We start from the raw sequence: 18,941 nt of genomic DNA on the forward strand, positions 1-18,941 counted from the left end.
ACTTGATTGAAAAGACAATAAGTTTCTTTTAAGACTCTATCTTTGGAACAAAATTTCACTAATTTTTCAAAATTTTTATGATAAATTTGCTTGAGTTGTATTTGGAACATGACATTTGAGCTAAAGAACACACAACCTGTGAAAGATTTGAGCCTTTATATATGGTTACATTATTTAACCATAATTATTTCATTCTTGTGTGTTTACTTCTCTATGATTGTAATCTATATTTTGTTTTATCTTATATGTCCAATATTTATTATATTTGCATGCTTGCACATGATTGAGACTATTATTTGTTTAAACTCACTTATCCAAATTAAGCCTACCCTTTTCAATTACCTTTGTTAACCACTTTGAGCCTTTAAATCCCATTTGTTCTATATTTTACCACATTACTAACCTTGAGCTGAAAAATAATTGTATATCCCAAATTAAATCTTTGGTTAGCTTAAGATAGAATTGTGTGTGCTAGTTAAGTATGGGAAATTATGGGAACAAAAGTTGTTAAGGGAATGTGTCATAAGAATTTAATGGGAATTTGGATACCTACTCATGTGAAACTATAAGAATTAAAAATCTATGTGCATTGATAAGCTATATTTATTTTAATGTCAAAAAATATATATATATAAAAAAATTATATAAATAAATAAGGGGACAAAAATTACCCCAATGTTAAATTCAGAATTCAAAGATCAATGCACATATGATAGAACCAAATATAAAGTTGATACATGAGTATGGATAGAAAAAGGGAATTCTGGGTAGCTAGGTATGAACTTTAAGATTACATTAAAAATATATAGGTTGGGTTGAAGTTTGGGTTAATTAAAGATTCAATTTATTAGCTCACTTGACCAAATGTATACCCCTACCTGTACCTTAGCCCCATTACAACCTTGAAAAGACCTCATGATGTTTGCATTGGTATATTAACTGTTGTTGATTGGTTAGGAGAAGAACAAAAGTTAGAAAGCATGATTAGAGAAGGATAGAGTGATTACCCTATACACTAGAGATTAGAGCGTACATACATCATCAGTGAGGGTTCAATGCTTGAATTTTTATGTTCCTTACTTTCATGAGCTATCTTCTTGCACTTTTATCTGTTTTATTGTATAATGATAGAATTAGTGGAATTTGATTTGTAATTGTTTTGAAGAGCTTATTTACTTTTGATCAAGTGGGCAAGAATCATATAGTTGCATTTATTTATATATATATATAGGCTTGCATTGCATTTCATGAATTTCTACATGTTCATACTTATTTCCTTCTCTCCTTCAATTAAGCATAAGGACATGCTAATGTTTAAGTGTGGGGAGGTTGATAAACCACTATTTTATGGTTTATATTGTGTTTAATTGTGTGGTTTTATCATGATCCTTACCCACTTATTCATTAAATTAGCATGAAATTATAATTCCTTCTTGAATTTATAACATATTTGAAAACTGCTTCCTAGAGACTTTAATTATGTAATTTTAATTCTCCTTTATTCCATTCGATGCCGTGATCTGTGTGTTGAGTGTTTCAGACTTTATAGGGCATGAACGAGTTGGAGATTGGAAAGGAAGCTAGCAAAAATAGAAGGAACACAAGAATTTGAGGAGATAACCAGCGAGAAGTGACGCGGTCGCATGGCTCACGCGACCGCGCGAAGGAGAGCAAATCGCAGTGACGCGTCCGCATGGCTCACGCGGCCGCACGGATTGGAAAAGCTAAAGCGACGCAGTAGCGTGGACGACGCGAACGCGTGGCAAGGAAAAATGCGAATGACGCGTCCGCATAGATGACGCGATCGCATGACATGTGCGATCTGCATAATCTGCAGAATTCGCTGGGGGCGATTTTGGACCTTATTTCGACCCAGTTTTCGGCCCGAAACAGCAGACTAGAGCCAGAGAATATGCAGAAACAAAAGACAACATTCATTCTACACAGTTTTCAATTTTAGATCTAGTTTTACTCCTTTAGGTTTCTTTCTCTATGTTTAAGAATTTTAATTTTCAATTGGTCTTAGCATTGGAACATTGAGAAGAGTTGTTTCCTCATCAAGACTTCGTCATTCTAGTTTGTTCTCTTAACTTGGTTTTATTCTTCCATGTTCTTTGCTTTGTTCAATTTTGTCATTTGAATACTTTCATGATTATTTAATAGAAGGATTATTTCTTCCATTTTAATTTATTTTCCATTCCAATAATCATGTCTTCTTTTAATTCCCTTTCATGTGTTATGGATTTATTATTTACAATGAGTGAGTAGTTTCCTCACTTGATAGGGAGTTGATTGAAAGGAACTCTTGAGTTGGAAGGATTGAAAGAAAATTTGTAATTGGGTTAACTGTTGGATTGTTATCTAATCACTAACACCAATCCCTTTGAACTAAGTGGGTTGCAACTCATGAACAGATCTAGCCTTCCAACTTGTTTGACTTTCCTTTACCTAGTAAAGGATAACTAAACAGAACAACCATTAATTATAAATTAATCTTGAAATCATCCCATCAATGATAGAGATTCCAACTAATCAACTCCCAGTCAAGGGTTTTATTCATATTATTTGAATTTTCTCAATTTAATTTTCCACCTACTTAACTCAACTTCTTGGAACATCTGATTAATAAAATAGCACACTTTTTTGCAACTCGTTGGGAGACGACCTGGGACTTAAACTCCCAGTAATTTTTAATTTAAACTCTCTGTGACATATTTCTAAATTGATAGGCAGATTTTCGGTGAGTTAAGAACTATACTTGCAACGTAACTATTTTAATAATTTTTAATTCACCAACTTCTGTGACTCATCAATTTTTGCTCTTTAAGTTTATTTTACAGTTATTTATTTATTTTAATTGCAATTTAAATTACTTGCTCCCTGTTCTCAAAACCCCAAATTTACAATCTCCATAACCAAGAATAAGAACATACTTCCCTGCAATTCCTTGAGAAGACGACCCGAGGTTTAAATACTCGGTTATCAATTTTAAAGTGGTTTGTTACTTGTGACAACCAAAACGTTTGTACGAAGGGATTTCTGTCGGTTTAGAGACTATATCTACAACGCGACTATTTTTATGAACTTCTTTACTGGCAGAAAACCCAACGTCACCTGGGAAGACCTGTGTTCCATAGAAAGATTGAACAATGACCAATCTAAAGCTTTCAAGTGCATTATGAATACAATTGATCGAAGAGAAAGTGGAGTGTTCTTTGTTGATGGGCCAGGAGGAGCAGGCAAAATATTTCTTTACAAAGCTATAATTGCAGAATTGAGAAATAAGGGGGCATATTGTCTTGGTAACTGCATCATCAGGAATAGCTGCAACATTATTGCCTGGGTGTCGAACAACTCATTCTAGGTTTAAGATCCCAATTAATGCAGAACCATCATCCATTTGCAACATAAGCAAAAAATCAGATCTTGCAAAGCTGATTAGACAAACAACGGCAATCATCTGGGATGAAGCACCAATGGCAAATAAAGAATCGGTGCAATCATTAGACCGCACTCTGAGAGACATATTAGCAAACGATATGCCATTTGGAGGAAAAGTGATGGTGATGGGAGGAGATTTCCGCCAAGTACTGCTTGTCGTATCGGAAGGCAGTAAGTCACAAATGATTTCAACTTCTATAGTTAAGTCTCATTTATAGGTTTCCACTAAAATTCTCCATTTGCGACAAAATATGCGATCTTTCTAATGATCATGTTTTTGCTGACTATCTTATGCGCATTGGTGATGGAATTGAGCCCACCATACATGAAGACTTTGTACGGATACAAGAAAATATGGCAATTCCATGGGAGGGTGAAACATCGTTATACAAGTTAATAAAAGAAATATTTCTAAACTTACAATCTCATGGGTGGGACGCTTCTTACATGGTAGAAAGGGCAATATTAACGCCAAAAAATCATGATGTGCAACAGCTTAATGATATAATTATCAACCAGTTTCCAGGAGAAGAACAAAATTTAGTCTCATTTGATGAGGTAGAAGGAGATGCTAATAATTTATATCAACAAGAATACATTAACTCAGTTTCTACAGGCGGGTTGCTACCTCATGTGTTGAAGGTGAAAAAAGGGGCACCTTTGATGTTATTGAGAAACATAGACCCTAAGGCTAGCTTATGTAGTGGTACAAGGTTACTATGTCGTGGAACTTTTTAAAACATGTTGGATGTAGAAATTTTAACCGGTCATCACTGTGGAAGAAGAGCTTTCTTGCCTCGGATAAAACACAAAACCACAGAGAATTCAAGACTGCCTTTTATACTTATCCGAAAGCAATTTTCTGTAAGGTTGAGTTTCGCAATAACAATAAATAAATCACAAGGACAGACCATTCCTAAAGTAGGGATCTATCTCCCTAAACATGTGTTTAGCCATGGCCAATTATATGTTGCTCTGTCTCGAAGTATTTCTTAGCATAGTTGTCAGAACCGAACCGGTGATCGAACCGGTCAGGCTACTGGGTCACTGGGTTATTGGTTCAACCGGTGGGTCACTGGTTGAACCGGTTGACTCGGTCCTATGTAAATAAAAATAAAAAATAATTAAACATTCAAAATTAAAATTTAAAATAGATATTTTTACTAACATTTTAAGAATTTCAAGTTATTTTAAAATAATATAGAACAAGAACAATAAATATTTTATTATTTTAATCTATTATAGATATTTTTATTTTGTTTTTTATATTAAAATAACTATTATTTTTAATTTTCAATAATTTATTAATTAATTTATATTTATTATACTATTATATACTACAAGTATTTATTAAAAAATAATATTAATAGATATTATATAATTATAAAAAAATAAGTGAGTTTATAATTATTGTTAAATAAAAATATAATTAATTTAAGAATGAGTGAGTTTATAACTAAAATTAAAATAAATAAAATAAAGGTAAATTATTTGTTGAAACTCATGAAAGATATTTATATAAATTTAAATTTGCATATATAATAATAAACACAACAGCAGCCTAGTGGCTGTGCAAGGTGCGTCTATTTATGACTGAGAGGGTTCAAATCCTTTCTCAGGAATTTTGATTAAATTTTCAATACCAAGCGGTTCGGTCGGACCGGTATTTACCAGGTTTGACCAGTTTTTAACGGTTCATTTTAGGTTTGACAGGTTCATACCGGTTTTCTTCCTTACACGGTTCAAAAATTGGACTGGATCGGTGTAGGGTCCGGTTCATAATTTTTCGGTCGAACTGGCCGGTCCGGTCTGATTTTGACAACACTATTTCTCAGTCAACAACAAAAATTTTAGTCAAAGAAGGAAAAATATATGGAACAAGTGGAGAATTTACCAGAAATATAGTTTTCAAAGAAATATTGTTACCTTCACCACAAGTAATTTATGTTCTTAGTAAGTGTGTGTGTAGTTACTTCTTGGTACAATTCAGTCTACATGTGATTTTAATCTTTAAATCTTTTTCATTGATATAGATATTTTTGTATACAAACTTCAATTTATTAACGACTAACGACTTATATTTTTTAATAGACAATTTGATTTCAAAGGAGCTCATCAATATATGCCAGGAGATAAAGACAACGAATTTGAACATCTGTTTTACGCAACAAGTACGTACTAATTATCATTAACTAAGACATACTAGATATACTAGAAATATATTACAAATATCAATTACAGGAAGAAAGATTCCAAAGTCTCTAGAGTGCTTGGAAAGATGAGCAAGCAATTGCATCAATTAAACCAATAGACAATAAAGTAATTTTTTAAATTAATTACTGCCAAAATTGCATTAAATATACATACTTCTATTTCTATGTTAGTAATCATAATCATATGTTATCTAATAGGTTCATCCCCTTCAAATTTATTCTATTGGTTGGGGAGGAACGGTTAAAACAGACAAGACCCAATTCTGGAAGATGATAAAAAAAGAAATACTGCTCCAACAACATACAAGGTAATGCAATCATCGTAATTAGAATGTTATTGATATGCCTATTATCTATCCCCTTCTATGTTCTTTTTTACTATTAAATAAAGGAAAAAAGTATATGCCTAAAATATTAAAAGGCTACTCGAAGATTGTAATGGAGATTATGTTTCCCATGTTGAATAAAGTTATAAAAAATAATTTTAAACCAATGATAATAAATTAAACATTTTTCTTTTTCCAGTAACAAACTCACAGGAACGGAACCAACTGATGTTAGTAAAGAACAACATTGCAGGTACCTATCATTAGATTAAGAAACCACACAAAATAGAGGTAATATCAGATAATTATAGATTTGAATGCTCTACAGAGGGTTTAATGGCTTCCTTTATTATGCATGTGTAGGAAATCCAATCTCAAACAAGAAATTTCAATTTTACAGGTTTTATTTTTTTATTGCTAAATTGTCGTTCAAATATAATGAAATATGTATTGGCATATGGTATATTTTATTGATTTCTAAATTTTGTAGTTCTTCAAGGCTCAAGACTCTATTGATAAGGAGATGTATGAGGAATTGTTAAAGATTTTTACTCGATATAAATTCAGAAATTACTTTAGGTTTATCTTAACGTTTTTACTTATAGTTTGATCTATGATTTCCAAAAAAAAGACATAATTATTTTTCTTTTTTACACTTTTTGCAGGCACATGAAAGATTCTTCAAATACAGATCTGTATTTTGGCTTACCACTTAAAAAAAAGTCCCTAAACAAAGAAAAAATATGACTTTTTAATATAGCTCATCTTTTGTAAATAATTGTATTTTATATTTATTTTTATGACTTTGGGTTAGATAGAAGAAGATAATATATTATAATAATTACTATTTTATAGATTATGTTATTTGTAGATAGGTGACGTATGTATTCATTATAATTAAATTATTTTCATATTGTTATTATTTATAGATAGGTAATATATGATTATTTTAATTTAAACATTTTTATATTATCATAAGCTATTCTATATTATTATTTTTAAGTTATTCAAATTTAAAATTTCAAAAATTATTAAAATAATCAACTTTAAATCCCATCGAAAAAGCGGCTAAACAGGCACGGCAGTGCCTGTTAAACCGCTAGTTACTATAATAATAATAATAATAATAATAATAATAATAATAATAATAATAATAATAATAATAATAATAATAATAATTGTTGTTGTTGTTGTTGTTGTTGTTGTTGTTGTTGTTGTTGCTTTGCTCTCTTTTTAGTTAGTTAGTTAATATAATACGAGTTTTATACGAATTTATTTTATAAATTATAATTTGAGAATAATATATTTGCTTTATTTATTTTTTGTCTCTTTTTATCTTATAGAAAAAATTAATTTGCATATATACAACTACTTGAGAAGGAAAAGTTCACAAAACCACTGTTACAGCCACAAAATTATCATTTGAAAGAGGTAATTATAATTTCTTTTATAATTTCTTTCAGAATACTATAAGTATTTGTTTGATTCTTTATTTGAAAATGGTGATAATCCATCATTGTTAAAAAATGAGGTAGATGATGAACTACTAGATGATGACTGAAGAACGAAATTCTCGCGCGATCTAGAATTTTCACAAATAAATTTCCATTGTAAGTATAGCTTCTAGACTGACAAGAATTCCTTTCTTACAAAAGTTTGGTTGTCACAAGTAACAAAACCCAAATAAATTTATAACCGAAGTATTTAAATCTCGGGTCGTCTCTCAAGGAGTTGTAAGGCAGTATGATTTATTTTTTGTTATGGAAAAAAATATATTTTTGGGTTTTTTAATGTATAAGATAAAAAGCAAGAATAGTAAATGGCAAGAAAGTAAACTGTAGGAATTAATTTAAATAAATAAATAAAACTCTTGGCAGGGTATAAGAACTAGACGTCCTATCCTAATTATCCTTATCAGGTGTGAAGAGAGTTGGATTCTGCTCCCACTTAAATTAACCCTTGCTAAACAAAGGAAAGTCAAGTGAACAAATTGATTTGATCCTCAGATCCCAGTCAACTCATATGGAAAGACTAGAGTTATTGGAGTACAAATCAATCAGCAAAGAATTCCAATTTCATTCAACAGCTGAGTTTGATAACTCAAGTGTTGCTAAGTACTTAACCAAAGCCAAAAAGGGAAAAATAAATCTAAATTGAATTAAAATCATTCATAACATAAATAAAGCAAAGCAATCTTAATTCTAAAATACCTCAAAATATATTAATTAAGAAAATCATAACATGAATAGTTCATAAGCCAAATCTGAAAAGATAAATACCAATTAAAGTAATGGAATAAATAAAAGTAGAAAATAAATTAAAGGAATATTGAACCTGTGATTGAAGAGAAATAGCCTAAACATAATAGAAATCCTAAATCATAATCCTAAGAGAGAGGAGAGAACCTCTCTCTCTAAAAACTACATCTAAAACCTAAAATTATGAATTATTCAGTTGTTCTCTGTCTCTCCTTTTGATTCCTCTATTCTCTGGCTTATATTCTGTTTCTGGCTTGGATTTGGGCCAAAAAAGGATCCAGAAATCGCTGGGGGCATTTTCTGCAGTTTTTTGTACGTGGCGTCTGTCCCGCATCCGCATGGGTCACGCGTTCGCGTCATCTGGGTGTTTTCCTTGTCACGCGTACGCATCAATTGCGTTCTGCTCAAGGCACGCGTCCACGTCATCCACGCGTTCGCGTCGCCGCTTTTTTGCGCTAGGCACGCGTTCGTGTCGTTCATGCGTTCGTGTCGCTGCCTTTTCTTCAAAACTCCATTTTTGTGTTTTCCTTCCATTTTTTTATGTTTCCTTTTGTCCTTTGAGCCATTCCTGCCCTATGAGATCTGAAAATACTTAACACACAAATCACGGCATCGAATGATAGTAAAGGGTAATTAAAATTAATATTTTTAAAGCATAGAAAACATATTTTTCACTTATATCATAAAATAAGGAAGGAAAAATAAAACCATGCAATTTACATGAATAAGTGGGTGAAGAATTGATAAAAACACTCAATTTGAGCACAAAATACATCATAAAATATGGGTTTATCAACCTCTCCACACTTAAACAATAGCATGTCCTCATGCTAAATCCAAGAGAAAGGATAAAGTTAGAATGGTGGAATCTCATGCAATGCAATCTATTCTAAATGCAAACTACCTACATGAATCATGCAATTTTAATTGTTACCCACCTATATATATAGAGTTACATGTGGTTAATTTTGATTCATATTTTCAAGGAATTATATATGTATAACCAAACCTAAATCATGTTAAAGCACTGTCACAATTGAGTTGGGTTAAAATATTTCATAAGCTTGCAAGACAATTAAATATTTAAACAGAGATATATGGTGATGAGCTATTGAACCCTCACTAGATTTTGTGTTTACTCTCTAATCACTCAGTGTTTGGGGTTAATCACTCTATTCTTTTCTATTCTTGCTTTCTAAAACTTTGTTCTTCATCTAACCAATCAACAAATATTGAATACAGACATACAAAGATCATGATGTCTTTTAAAGGTTGTAATAGGGCCAAGGTGAAGGTATGGGTATATATATAAGGCTAAGTGAGCTAACAAAGTGAATCCTTTATTAGTCTAAGATCTCATCTAACATATACTTTATATAATTTGAAATGCTTTACCTTGCTACCCAAATTTTTTCATTTTTTTTATTACATACTCATGTACTAACTTTACTTTGAATTTTCACCTTATGCGCATTGATTTCTTTACTAAGCTTATTATTGGGGTAATTTTGTCCCCTTATTTACTTATTTAACTAAAAAGAAAATTATATATATATATATATATATATATATTTGAAACATAAACAGAACATATATCAATGCACATGGTATTTTAATTTTAAATTTGTTTTACATGAGCATGCTCCCAAAATCCTTATTACTTTATTGAATTAATCCTTTCCTATCAACCCATGTTCCCATGTTTCCCCACACTTAGCGGATACACAATCTCTACCTTAAGCTAACCAAGGATTCAACTTGGGATTTTTAATTTGTTTTTTTGCTTAAGGCTAGCAATGTGGTTATAGAACAAGAGATGATTAAAAGCTCAAGGGGGCTAACAAGGGTGACGTAAAAGGTAAGCTTATTTGGGATAAGAGAGGAAAAATTTAAATGATGGCCTCAATCATCTCTTAGTATGTATCTATATTCTATATTGCACATATAGATTAAAACAAAGTAAAGATTACCAGAATGAAAAAGAAGGGCGAACACACAAGAATAAAATAATTATGGTTAAATAATGTAACCATACAAATAAGCTCAAAAACTCACAGGTTGTGTGTTCTTTGACTCAAAAACCATATATCAGTTATGTATGTCATGCAAGTAGAAATAAAAAATTCCCATTATTCTCAATATGAATCTTAGGGTGGCCCTTAAAATCTTAGTGTTCTTCCTTGAAAAATGTTGTGTAGATTAACCAATCATTTATTGCTATATATATACAGTGTGTGGATTGTTGTGATTCTGTTATACTAAAGTTTTTAGTTTACTCTTTTTATTTTCAATTAATCCATGTTATCGCATGCTAAAAGGGTAAACTAAACTAATTAATCCATATATTCTATATCACAACTTAATAACTAAAATTGCAACTAGACTAAACTAAATGTCTAAGATAAGTATATAAACTAAAATGAAAAATGCAAAAATACTGTAAAAATACAGAAAAATGTGTAAGTACTAAAAGACAAGATAAGATAAAAATAAAGATAAAAATAGAAATAAAAATAAAAAATACAGAAAATAAGCAAAATAGGATAAAAAAGTGTCTGAAGAGTGGTTTACCAAAATAGTATGCCAGAGATGGCGACCTCCCCACACTTAAATAATAGCATCGTCCTTGATGCTCACTCAGGCTAGGTGTGAGAAGTGTCATCTCCGGAAGGATGGGCTGCCGGTGACTCTGTGGTAGGCTGAGGATCTGCAATCTCGGTAAGTGTAGGAGGAGCTGCCTGTTGAAGCGGAGGCTCTGTCTGTATAGAAATCTCTGGATCTGCAGCCTGGATCTGGTGGGGTTCCTCATGGTGTGGTGCAACCTGCTCAGGTCCTCCCTGCTTAGCCTAGGCATGTGCCTCCTCCTCATGATCATCCTCCTCCGCATCAGAAGGCTCAGAAGCGGTGTCAGGCTCGGAGGGGATGTCGCTGCCAGATCGGATCATCAACTTTAGGTGCTCATAGCGTCGCCATACAATCCAGGCGTGCGAAGAGGCGGTGTACCATATGATAAATGGGCTCAGGAGCAAGTGGAGGTGCAGTGGATGGGGTTGGTGCAGTAGTGGATGCAGAAGGGGCAGCTGAAGATGTGGCTGCCTCACCTGAGGCAGTGAGAAATGGTGGTCTGTACCCTAATGCCAGAAACTTCCTGCTGTGAGGAATGATCTTCTTGAAGTCTGCAGTAGTTGGCTTCTCATCAGCCAGCTCCTAAGGCACGTCAGCTCAGCGGCCTAGCTGGGTGATCAGATAAGGGAAAGGGAGAGTGCCTCTGACATGGACCCTGGCCATATAATACCTGATGAAACGTGGAAGATATAGGTCCTTACCCTCCATCACACACCAGATGAGGGTGATCATAGCAGCGGGCACCTCTATCTCATGAGTTCTCGGCATCACATAATTACTCAGGATCTGCTACCAAAGTCGAGCCTCGTCACTCAAATATATCAGCTTGATTCCCTTAGGCATCACTGTATTCTTTCCCATGACCCATGGGGTAGTAGGATCAAGGGCTATTCTCTGCTTGACTGCATCCCAGTCAAATCTCATGTATCTCATATCCTCTTCAACCTTTTGGTAACCGTTAGGCTGATTTGACTTAGGCTGAAGCCAGAAGATATCCTCAATAGTTTCCTCAATGACTAAAATCTATTTCCCTCTGAGGTGCACTGCATCCAGGGAGATCTTGAAATAGTTACAGTAAAATTCTCTGACCCAAGAAGCATTGACATCTGTCAAGTTCCTTTCCATGAAGAGCCAACCTCTTTATTTTATCTGTTCAGAAGTATACTGGGTGAGTTCTTCTAGAATTTTAAGAGTTCTCTCCAGGTAGAGGTTCCTGGCAGTGGCAAACACTGGATACTTGAGCTCACAGTATCTTTTTGCAAATTTGACTTGATCTGTGGCAGTGAGGAGCTGGTCGGCCTTTTCCTGCGGAGTAAAGTTCTTTTCTCGCCAGGAGTTGTCGTGAAGGAGATCCAGGATAGAGGTAGAAGATTCTCCTCTTTTCCATTTGCCTGTGGTAGCCTTGCTTTTTCCTTTACTTTTGGGATCGGACATCCTGAAAAGCAGAAGTAGCATGGTATAATTGAAGAATTAAAGCAGGAAAACAAGTAGGCAAGTAGGATTTTGTCAATGTAAGCATAAAGGCAAAAGAGTAATAGAAGCATGAAATGAGGTAAATATATGTACATTTTGGATTGAATTCGAGTTAAAAGTCTTAGAGTAAAAATCACAATCCAAAATATATTATAAGTGGAATTCAAGTTAATTAGGAAAAATAGTAATCATGCCTTGAGTTAGAAAGTTAAAGTAGTTAGGTAAAAACCAAAAAGAGAAGTTAGAAAGCTAAACTGGTTAGTAGTTAAAAAGGAAGTTAAAGTGAGTGGCATGAGAATGGTTTTCCTAGTTACCAATAATTTCACAAAGTTGAGGAACAATCAACTCATACTCAAGCAAGGATTGCAGTTTATTGATGATAATTCATATAGATAAAGTGTAAAGTGTAAAGTGAGAATAAAATCATCAATAAGCAATTTAGTACTCAGGGAACCAAAAGGAATAAGAATGCTAGCCTGTGCATTCATGAATTGGTTTGGTTGTAGCCAAGTAATGCAAAATAATGAGTTTTCAAACCAATACATGAATGGGGTAGATTAAACCATAAATTTGTAGAAAATTGGGCAGCATTCCGGCTAAAATTGGATGTTTCCGGGTAGTAAACAGCAGGAAAAATCAGTTCATATGAAATTAAATAGTGCTGAAAAGATTAACAATTAGTAAGAACAGTAAAGAACAGTTTACCAGCAACATCAAATATGAAGAACAACATATGAATAGAATCATCACAGCATATTTAGAATTGCGAATCAGATAAAAAACAAGTAGCACGAACGGTGCAATTATCAGGCCTAAATCCACTAACCACATCCTAGCTACCTAACCACCTAAAATCCACTATAATCATACATCTCTAACTATCCTATTTCGAACAAAAACTGTAAAATATACAACTAATTAACTAATCGGAAAACAAAATCGGTGTTCGGCGGAACCTGGTGTGTAGAAACAGAAAATAGGCTCAGAGAGATGGTGATGGTGTTGGTGACGCAGCGGCGATGGGTGGCGGCGTGGTGGCGGTCCGAGGTGGAGGCAGGGGTGGTTTGGTGGTGTTTGGGTGGTTAAGGTGGGGGGGGAAAGAGAGAAGAGGGTGAGGGTTGGGTTGTGGTGGCAGGGATGGCGGCGCGGTGGTGGCGGCTTGGTGATGGAGGCGGCGGCAGTGGGGGTTAGTGGTTATGGAGGGAGGAGGAAAGGGGAGAAGAGGAGGGGAAGAAGAAGAGGGTGGCGTCGGTGGCGGTCCGGCAGCTGGGATGGCGGCGCGGCGGCGGGTCTGGGTGGCTGGGAGAGGTGGTGGTTTGGGGGTGGAAGAAGAGAAGTTGCAGAGGGGGCGAGGGGGTTTCGCGTGAATGGGTAGGGTTTCGCGTGAATGGGGGTTAGTGTTTTTGAATCCACGCGATCGCGTGATTTGGGCAAAAAAGGTGTTGACGCGAACGCGTCAGTAACGCGATCACGTGAATTGGGTAAAAGGTAAGGGACGCGTACGCGTGAAGCACACGAACGCATCGCTGAAAATTGTGCTAAACGCACAGTCCCAGCGTCATTTTGGCGCAACTTTCTGTTTCCAATGGGGTCCATAAAATCCATGCGACGCGGACGCGTCGCTCACGCTTTCGCGTGGGATGTGCGTAATGCATGTGACGCGTTCGCGTCAAGGACGCGAACGCGTGGGCTGATTTGTGCTAAACGCACACCAGCCGCACGATTCCAGCTCAACTTTCTGGGCATTGGATCTTTACGCCGATTTCCAATCGACGCCCACGCGTGGGGTGATTTTTTTTTATTCAATTATGCAGTATGCAATATGCAATGCTGATGTAGATGCTGTAAATAATTCCAGGTTCAATGAAAGTAAAATAAAATAAAATCAAACAAAACGAAATAAAGTTGAAAAAGGAACGATCATACCATGGTGGGTTTTTTCCCACCTAGCACTTTTAGTTAAAGTCCTTAAGTTGGACGTTTGGGGAGTCCTTTGTTATGGTGGCTTGTGCTTGAATTCATCCAAAAATCTCCACCACTGTTTGGAATGCCAACAGCCTCCGGAGTCCCAAACTAGGCATGTAAAGCCTTTGAGTAAATTCAAATAGGTTCTCAGGTTCCCGGGGTGTTGAATGTTAGAATAGATTCCAGAATCCCAAACCTTGCTTTTATATCCGCCTTTGTCTTGATTTATATTTTTCCAGCCGGGCGGTTTGGAAGTTGCATCCTCACCAAGATGGCCAAACATTCTCCGAGACCTATTCAATCGAACTCGAAACCAATCCTTACACTTCAGGTTGAAGCGTGGAACCTTATTGAATCTTGCATACCAGCCTTGAGCATGAACCATTTCCTTTTTATTCTTAAAGCCGCAAAGAGTTCTAAGCTGACCATCTGTTTCAAGTAAACCATATTCAAGTGGAAAAGTAAAGATAAAAGCTAAGAATTTTACCCACTTGAAGTTTGTATTGGGCGGTAATGGCCTTGGAATAGGTGTTTCCAGTGGTTTTGCAAGCTCTACTCCCTTGTGTTCTTCTGTGAATTCCTCCACTTCTTTGTAATTTTCTTCAATTTCAACCACATCTTGATCCAAGTCTTCGATATCTTCCTCATCACTCAAGTCATAAATTGGAGGTTGCAAAAAATCTACCTATGCATCATCTTCGTATTCACTTGGGGAAGATTCTTCCATCTCAAAGAATTCACTTACGGATGCAAGTTCATTACTAGGAGAACTTGACTCGTGATCTTCATTATCAAGGAAACTTGCTTGTTGAGTTATTCCATCCAGGTCTTCATAGGATTCCTGCTTTGGAGGTTGTGCACTATCCTCTTTAGCATCAATTGTAAATTTCTTGACGGAATCCTCCACAATTCTGGATTCCCATGGAGGTTTAGCGTCTCCTAAGTCTTCAACCAATTCTTCTTCTTCGATAATTTCAGCTTCCTCCACTTGTTCCAGTACAAAGTCATGCTCCGTGCTGTCCAGTGGTGTTTCTAGTATTTCCTTCATGCTGCATTCTTCATTAGTTTGTCCACATGAAGCCATGGGGGTTCCTTGAGTGTCCGAACATCGAGAAGGTAGTCTATTTATCGCTTGATTCAATTGGTGAAGTATGGCATGAAATTTTTCAAATGTTTTCTTGAGTTGCTCCCTTGATTCTTGGAGTGATGGATATGGACATGGTGCATAGGGAAGTGGTGGTTCTGGGGAGTAATTAGGTTGGAATTTCGGTGGATACGGGTTAGGGTCATATGGAGGCGAATGGTGGTAGTTGGCTTGTGAGTGTGGTGGTTCAAGCTGTGTTGAAGAGGTGGTTCATAGGCGTATGATGGGGCTTGTCGGTAATTACAAGGGGTTCCACCATAACTATTGTTCTGACATGCATTATTGAATAGTCATCGTCCATGATAGTTTGGAAGGTGTTGTTGCCTAAAGGGTTGATCAGATCCTCGTGGCTCTGTCCATCTCTGATTGTTTTGACCTTGATGCATGTTCCTGTTATAGCTTCCATTCCTTTCAACATTATTAGAACCAAACTCAAAGCGATAGGGGTGAGAATTCATAGTAAATAATAAAAATTAAAAGTGAAAATAAAAAGAATTAAACAAGCAAAAGAAAGTATTTACAATAACCAATAATAAGGCACACAGTTGCAACTCTCCGGCAACGGCGCCATTTTGAAGAACGAAACTCTCGTGTGATCTAGAATTTTCACAAATAAATTCCCGTTGTAAGTATAGCTTCTAGACCGACAAGAATTCCTTTCTTACAAAAGTTTGGTTGTCACAAGTAACAAAACCCAAATAAATTTATAACCGAAGTATTTAAACCTCGGGTCATCTCTCAAGGAGTTGCAGGGCAGTATGATTTATTATTGGTTATGGAAAAAAATATATTTTTGGGTTTTTTAATGTATAAGATAAAAAGCAAGAATACTAAATGGCAAGAAAGTAAACTGTAGGAATTAATTTAAATAAATAAATAAAACTCTTGGCAGGGTATAAGAACTAGACGTCCTATCCTAGTTATCCTTATCAGGTGTGAAGAGAATTGGATTCTGCTCCCACTTAAATTAACCCTTGTTAAACAAAGGAAAGTCAAATGAACAAATTGATTTGATCCTTAGATCCCAGTCAACTCATATGGAAAGACTAGAGTTATTGGAGTACAAATCAATCAGCAAAGAATTCCAATTTCATTCAACAGCTGAGTTTGATAACTCAAGTGTTGCTAAGTACTTAACCAAAGCCAAAAAGGGAAAAATAAATCTAAATTGAATTGAAATCATTCATAACATAAATAAAGCAAAGCAATCTTAATTCTGAAATACCTCAAAATATATTAATTAAGAAAATCATAACATGAATGGTTCATAAGCCAAATCTAAAAAGATAAATACTAATTAAAGTAATGGAATAAATAAAAGTAGAAAATAAATTAAAGGAATATTGAACCTGTGATTGAAGAGAAATAGCCTAAACATAATAGAAATCCTAAATCCTAATCCTAAGAGAGAGGAGAGAACCTCTCTCTCTAAAAACTACATCTAAAACCTAAAATTATGAATTATTCAGTTGTTCTCCGTCTCTCCTTTTGATTCTTCTATTCTCTGGCTTATATTCTGTGTTTCTGGCTTGGATTTGGGCCGAAAAAGGGTCCAGAAATTGCTGGGGGCATTTTCTTCAGATTTTTGTACGTGGCGTCTGTCACGCGTCTGCGTAGGTCAAGCGTTTGCGTCATCTGGGAGTTTTCCTTGTCACGCGTATACGTCAGTCACGCGTGCGCGTCAATTGCGTTCTGCTCAAGGCGCGCGTCCGCGTCATCCATGCGTTCGCGTCGCTGCATTTTCGCGCTAGGCACGCGTTCGCGTCGCTGCCTTTTCTTCAAATCTCCATTTTTGTGTTTTCCTTCCATTTTGGTATGTTTCCTTTTTGTCCTTTGAGCCATTCCTGCCCTATGAGATCTGAAAATACTTAACACACAAATTACAGCATCGAATGATAGTAAAGGGTAATTAAAATTAATATTTTTAAAGCATAGGAAACATGTTTTTCACTTATATAATAAAATAAGGAAGGGAAAGTAAAACCATGCAATTTACATGAATAAGTGGGTGAAGAATTGATAAAAACACTCAATTTGAGCACAAAATACATCATAAAATATGAGTTTATCAATGACATTGCAGAAGACAAACACATATTTGAATAGTTAGTAGATTAAATTAATTTATGGTATGAAATTTATATTTAAGTGTTTATTTAGTTATAATTCACATTTTATATATACTTATTAATTATTTTATTTCCAACTATTATTTTGGTGTTCCTGTGAGATCATCTAATGTTAGTAGGTTACATATAGTAGCGCCTATTAACAAAATTAAATTATTTGCTTGAAACGGCTTTTAATCTATATGCACGACTTAATAAAATTAAATTATTTGCTTGTTAATTAAATTATTTCACCAACTTAGCTACATGGTTTTTTCTTTTAATCTTGTTGCACATTTTATTCTATATTTATTAATTATTGATTTGATCTATTATGCAGATATGCCAAAACAAAAGAGGTACAAGAATCTACTTAAAGTAGCCGCAGTTGCAAATTCTTCACAAGACAAGTCGGCAGCTTCAAATGCATCACAAGTCAAGTTTACAGCAGTTGTAAATTCCTCCCAAGAGACATTGGTAGCTACAAATTTCTCCTGAAAAAAGTCGACAGCAGCTGCAAACTCCTCCCGAGACAAGTCGGCAGCAACTGCAAATGCCTCCCGAGACAAGTCGGCAGCTTCAAATTCCTCCCGGGACAAGTCGACAGCTGTAAGTTTCTCCCGAGACAAGTCAGTAGCAGCTGCAAGTTCATCCCGAGACAAGTCGGCAACTTCAAATTCTTCTGAGCCATCATCAGTTGCTCCAACTATATCTGAGCATCCATCCGAACCTAAATGTAAACATGGACGTGAATCTAAACATTATTGGACTGTTGATGCCATAGGTATGTATAGATGTTCTATTAGTATTTTTAGATATATAGATGTTATATATGAATTAGTTTGAAAGGATTGAAAATAGAAATTGAATTCTGTGATACCCTTAGCTAGTTATTGGCAGGCTGGTTTCGTGAAATTATTATAAGTAGTTTATATTATATATGATGAAGAAAAGAAGGTTGATGTCCACTTTATATATGTTGCCTTATCTACTTATGTTGCTGTCTAACATACAACATGAATTTTATTTATTTTATTCTTTAGTCGCTCATTTACTCATTTATTTATACTCATTTATCTATTTTAGATGAATACAAAGATAGTACACGCCTTCATTTATTAGCAAAGGATGTGCATAATTTGCCAGAAGGTTTGTGCATAGTTGTCAATTTTTATAAACATCATGCAGCAATAGGAGAAGCAGCTGGACTCCTTGCAGGAGTTTGTGGGCAATTAGCCACTGATTGTGTAGCATTTCCAATCAGTTTTGAAAAGTGGTCAGACATTCCAGCAAGCTTTTTTTAAAATCAATGGAATATTTTTTTTCCTAGTAAGAAGATTACTCAAACTCTAAAGCTTATTTCTTTGCCCATTATTTAATTATATTTG

General features: G+C 34.9%; 1 pseudogene; it reads left to right on the top strand.

Annotated features, from left to right (window-relative positions):
- Positions 1-3,079: 3,079 nt before the first annotated feature.
- Positions 3,080-4,437, top strand: LOC107615482 (ATP-dependent DNA helicase pfh1-like; annotated as a pseudogene).
- The last annotated feature ends 14,504 nt before the right edge of the window (positions 4,438-18,941 follow it).

The sequence above is a fragment of the Arachis ipaensis genome, chromosome B9, assembly GCF_059453495.1.
Source record: "Arachis ipaensis isolate K30076 ecotype BB chromosome B9, ASM5945349v1, whole genome shotgun sequence".
Taxonomy (NCBI): Eukaryota; Viridiplantae; Streptophyta; class Magnoliopsida; order Fabales; family Fabaceae; genus Arachis; species Arachis ipaensis.